Source organism: Arachis stenosperma, chromosome 5, assembly GCF_014773155.1.
Source record: "Arachis stenosperma cultivar V10309 chromosome 5, arast.V10309.gnm1.PFL2, whole genome shotgun sequence".
Taxonomy (NCBI): domain Eukaryota; kingdom Viridiplantae; phylum Streptophyta; class Magnoliopsida; order Fabales; family Fabaceae; genus Arachis; species Arachis stenosperma.
The window spans coordinates 63,231,742-63,237,439 of record NC_080381.1 but is presented as its reverse complement, the minus strand read 5'-3'; positions in this window follow the sequence as shown (position 1 = coordinate 63,237,439).

The following is a 5,698-nucleotide window of genomic DNA, read 5'->3' as shown; positions in this document are numbered from 1 at the left end:
ATTCCTTGAGACTTTCAAGAAGCTGGAAATCAACATACCTTTGGCTGAGGCATTGGAGCAAATGCCTCTATATGCCAAGTTCTTAAAAGAGCTCATCAACAAGAAAAGAGACTGGAATGAGAAGGAGACGGTTATGCTCAGTGAGGAATGTAGCGCTGTGCTCCAAAAAGGAATCCCACCAAATCTTAAAGATCCAAGGAGTTTTGTAGTATCATGCACTATAGGCAAATTAACCTTGGACAAAGCTCTCTGTGATCTTGGAGCTAGTATCAACTTAATGCCCCTGTCCATGATGAGGAAGCTTGCTATAGAAGAACTCAAACCCACCAGGATGTCACTAGTCATGGCCGACAGATCAATCAAGACACCTAATGGAATTGTGGAAAATCTGTTAGTTAAGGTTGAGGAGTTTATCTTCCCTGCGGATTTTATGATCTTGGACACCAACGAGGAAGGAAACAATTCAATCATCTTGGGAAGACCATTTCTAGCAACTGCAAGAGCCATTATAGATGTGGAAAAAGGAGAAATGATCTTCAGAGTACACAATGAGCAAATGATCATAAATGTTTTCAAGTCAATGCAACACCCTCCTGAGCAAGAAGATTACCTGAGGGTGGATATGATAGAGAGCCTGGTGGAAGAAATGTTAGACACTAATCAGCATGAGCAAGAAGAAGAAATTAATCAAGAGACAGTAGAGGAACACGCAGCTGAAATCTCTATTGACAAGGAGGTGAAACCAAGCAAGAAGGAAGAAGTGCAAAAACAAGAATTGAAGCCATTACCCACCCATCTCAAATATGCATTCCTTGGCACATCAGAGAGTTTCCCAGTGATCATCAATTCATTCCTGACAAAGAAAGAAGAAGGAGAGCTTCTTGATGTACTCAGAGCTCACAAGGATGCTTTAGGATGGACCATTGACGATCTGAAAGGCATTAGCCCTGCAGTGTGTATGCATAAAATCCTCTTGGAGGACAATTCCAAAGTAGTAGTTCAACCTCAAAGAAGGTTAAATCCTGCAATGAAGGAAGTCGTTCAGAAAGAAGTAATGAAATTATGGAATGCAGGGATAATATATCCTATCTCTGATAGCTCATGGATAAGCCCAGTCCAAGTGGTACCAAAGAAGGGTGGAATGACAGTCATTATTAATGAGAAAAATGAACTCATTCCCACAAGAACTGTGACAGGATGGAGGATGTGTATTGACTATAGGAAGCTGAATGATGCCACACGCAAAGATCATTTTCCACTTCCTTTCATTGATCAGATGCTTGAAAGATTGGCCAGCCATGCTTACTATTGCTTCCTGGATGGCTATTCTGGGTATAATCAGATAGTGGTAGATCCAAAGGACCAAGAAAAGACTTCATTCACATGTCCATTTGGAGTTTTCGCTTATAGAAGAATGCCATTTGGACTATGCAATTCCCCAGCCCACTTTTCAAAGGTGTATGCTCTCCATTTTTTCAGATATGGTCGAAAAGTTTTAGAGGTTTTCATGGACGACTTTTCTGTTTTTGGTGACAATTTCAATACTTGCCTGAAACATCTAACTCTTGTCTTGAAACGGTGCCTGAGATCCCATTTTCCTTTTGGTTCTTCTGTGAACCCCTGCTGCAATTTAATTTCCCTTTATGTTTGAGATCTAACAGAATTCAAATCATCTCTTGCTTTGATGATTGTTGCAATTTAATTTCCCTTGCTTGAATTCTGAAATCCCAGTCCTCAAATCCCTTTTCCATTCAAGCAATTTATATTTCTTGCACTTTAAGTTACTGCAATTTACATTTCTTGCACTTTAAGTTTCAGTCATTTAATTTCTTGTTCTTTAAGATTCAACTCTTTTACTTTCAGTTCTCTTTAATTTATGCAATTCACCCCTCCCCCTTTACATTTTCTGTCATTTACTTACTGTTGGATACAAAATCACTCAACCAATACTTGATTTGCTTGACTAAATCAACCACCGAACTAAAATTGCTCAATCCTTCAATCCCTGTGGGATCGACCTCACTCCCGTGAGTTTTATTACTTGATGCGACCCGGTACACTTGCCGATGAGTTTTATGTTGGATCGTTTTCCACACATCAAGTTGGTTGAAGATTTAGGAGATGCTGAACCTCCATGGGAACACAGAGTCATGGAAGACTCCGTCGAGGATGCTACAATTAACGCTGAGGAGGATTTTGCACCGCCTCCAATGCAAATATCTTATGAAGAACTGGACGGAATAACCCAGGATGCAGGTTTCCTTGATGATAATGATCACGAGTCCTGTTCTCTTAGTGACGAACTTGCATCCGCAAGTGATTTCTTTGAGACAGAAGAATCTTCCCCGAGTGAATATGAAGATGATGCTGAGGTAGATTTTTCTCAAACTCCAATATATGACCTGAGCGATGATGAGGGAGAAATTGAAGACTCTGATCAAGATATGGTTGAAATGGAAGAAATTTGCAAAGAAATGGAAGAATTCACAGAAGATTATAAGGGAGTAGAACTTACAGAACCACTAGAAACACCTATCCCAATGCCATTACCGCCCAACACAAACTACAAGTGGGTAAAATCCTTGCCTTTTATCTTCAATCTTCCACTTGAATATGGTTTGCTTGAAACAGATGGCCAGCTTAGAGCTCTCTGCGGCTTTAAGAGTAAGAGGGAAATGGCTCGTACTCAGAGCTGGTGCACAAGGTTCAATAAGTTTCCACGCTTCAACTTGAAGTGCAAGGATTGGTATCATGCTTAATTGAAAGGATCTCGGAAGTTGTTTGGTCACTGCAGTGAGAATTCCGATTACTTATCACCCGACTGGAAAAATGTAGACCGAGATAAAAATGGGTGTAAAAGTAGAGTTTGGGATCCTGGAACCTATTCTACCATTCAATACTCCGGGAGCCTGCAAGCCTGTTTGAACTCACCTAAGGGCTTTACGTACCTTGTTTGAGACCCCGGAGGATGTTGGCATTCCAAACACTGGTGGAGATTTCTGGACGAATTCAAGCACAAGCCACCATAACAGGAAGCTCATCAAATGTCCAACTTAAGGACTCTAACTAAAAGTGCTAGGTGGGAGACAACCCACCATGGTATGATCGTTCTTTCCTCATTTTTATTTGTTTTCAAGTTTTATTTTCTTTTAATGTATTGAACAAGGAGTTTTGCATAACATTCATATTGGCATTGCATTTTGCATACCTGCATAAAAAAAAAAGGGCGTGAGACGCGACCGCATCACTCATGCGATCGCATCGGTTGCGATAAAACAACCCCACGCGTCTGAGTCATCCACGCGGTCGCGTGACCTAGAAATCGGCGTAAAAGATCCAACACCCAGAAAGTTGGGCCAGAATCGTGAGGCTATTGTGCGTTTCGCACAAAATGAACCACGCGGCCGCGTCCCTGACGCGATCGTGTCACATGCACAAACATTAATCCCACGCGACAGCGTGAGCGAAGCGATCGCGTCCCGAGGATTGCACACCACCCAAAAGGAGACAGAGAGTTGCGCTGACACGACGCTGGAATCGTGCGTTTAGCACAATTTCCAGCCACGCGACCGCGTGCTCCATGCGATCGCGTGGATTCTAATTATAACCCCCTGTCACGCGAACCCTATCAGTCGCGCCCCCCATCCCGAAACCCTTCCCCCTCTCTTCCTCTCCACCACCCAACCACCACCCAACAACCACCACCGGCCACCACCGCCCCCGCCGACTGGTGGACGAAATTGTGATCCTCTTTGTATTTGCATGAGATTTATTTAATGGCTATTGGCTCTGTGTGGACACAACTCCGTTCAACTTAACCAGCAAGTGTACTGGGTCATCCAAGTAATACCTTACGTGAGTAAGGGTCGATCCCACAGAGATTGTTGGTATGAAGCAAGCTATGGTCACCTTGCAAATCTCAATCAGGCGGATTCAAGGATAATTGGATTATTAGTTTAAATTTGATTAATGGAATAAATAGAAAATAAAAAAGGGATAGAAATACTTATGTAAATTAATAGTGGGAATTTCAGATAAGTGTATGGAGATGCTGTGCTCCTCTTGAATCTCTACTTTCCTATTACATTCATTCAATCCTTCTTACTCCTTTCCATGGTAAGCTGTATGTAAGGCATCACCGTTGTCAATGGCTACATCCCATCCTCTCAGTGAAAATGGTCCTATGCTCTGTCACATCACGGCTAATCATCTGTCGGTTCTCAATCAGGTTGGAATAGAATCCCTTGATTCTTTTGCGTTTGTCATCACGCCCAGCCTTCAGGAGTTTGAAGCTCGTCACAGTCATTCAATCCCAGAATCCTACTCGGAATACCATAGACAAGGTTTAGACTTTCCGGATCCTCATGAATGCCGCCATCTATCTAGCTTATACCACGAAGATTCTGTTGGAGAATCTAAGAGATATGCGCCCGGCCTAAGGTAGAACGGAAGTGGTTGTCAGTCACGCACGTTCATAGGTGAGAATGGTGATGAGTGTCATGGATCATCACATTCATCAAAGTTAAGTGTAACGTATATCTTGGAATAAGAATAAAAGAGAATTGAATAGAAAGTAATAATAATTGTATTGAAACTTGAGGTACAGCAGAGCTCCATACCCTTAATCTATGGTGTGCAGAAACTCCACTGTTGAAAATACATAAGTGAAAGGTTCAGGCATGGCCGAGAGGCCAGCCCCCATGAAGGTCTAAGGACTAGGCATCCAAAGATGTCTAATACACTAGTAAAAAGTCCTATTTATAATAAACTAGCTACTAGGGTTTACATGAGTAAGTAATTGATGCATAAATCCACTTCCGGGGCCCACTTGGTGTATGTTTGGGCTAAGCTTGGTCTATCCACGAGCTGAGGCTTTTATTGGAGTTGAACTCCAAGTTATAACATGTTTTGGGCGTTCAACTCTGGATCATGACGTGTTTCTGGCGTTTAACTCCAGACAGCAGCATGTACTTGGCGTTCAACGCCAAGTTACGTCATCAATTCCCGAATAAAGTATGGACTATTATATATTGCTGGAAAGCTCTGGATATCTACTTTCCAACGCCGTTGAGAGCGCGCCATTTGGAGTTCTGTAGCTCTAGAAAATCCATTTTGAGTGCAGGGAGGTCAGATTCCAACAGCATCAGCAGTCCTTTTGTCAGCCTTTTTCAGAGTTTTGCTCAAGTCCCTCAATTTCAGCCAGAAATTACCTGAAATCATAGAAAAACACACAAACTCATAGTAAAGTCCAGAAATGTGAATTTAACATAAAAACTAATGAAAACATCCCTAAAAGTAGCTTGAACTTACTAAAAACTACCTAAAAACAATGCAAAAAAGCGTATAAATTATCCGCTCATCACAACACCAAACTTAAATTGTTGCTTGTCCCCAAGCAACTGAAAATCAATTAGGATAAAAAGAAGAGAATATACTATAAATCCCAGAATATCAATGAATATTAATTATAATTAGATGAGCGGGACTTGTAGCTTTTTGCTTCTGAACAGTTTTGGCATCTCACTTTTTCCTTTGAAGTTTAGAATGATTGGCTTCTCTAGGAACTTAGAATTTCGGATAGTGTTATTGACTTTCCTAGTTAAGCATGTTGATTCTTGAACACAGCTACTTATGAGTCTTGGCCGTGGCCCTAAGCATTTTGTTTTCCAGTATTACCACCGGATACACAAATGCCCCA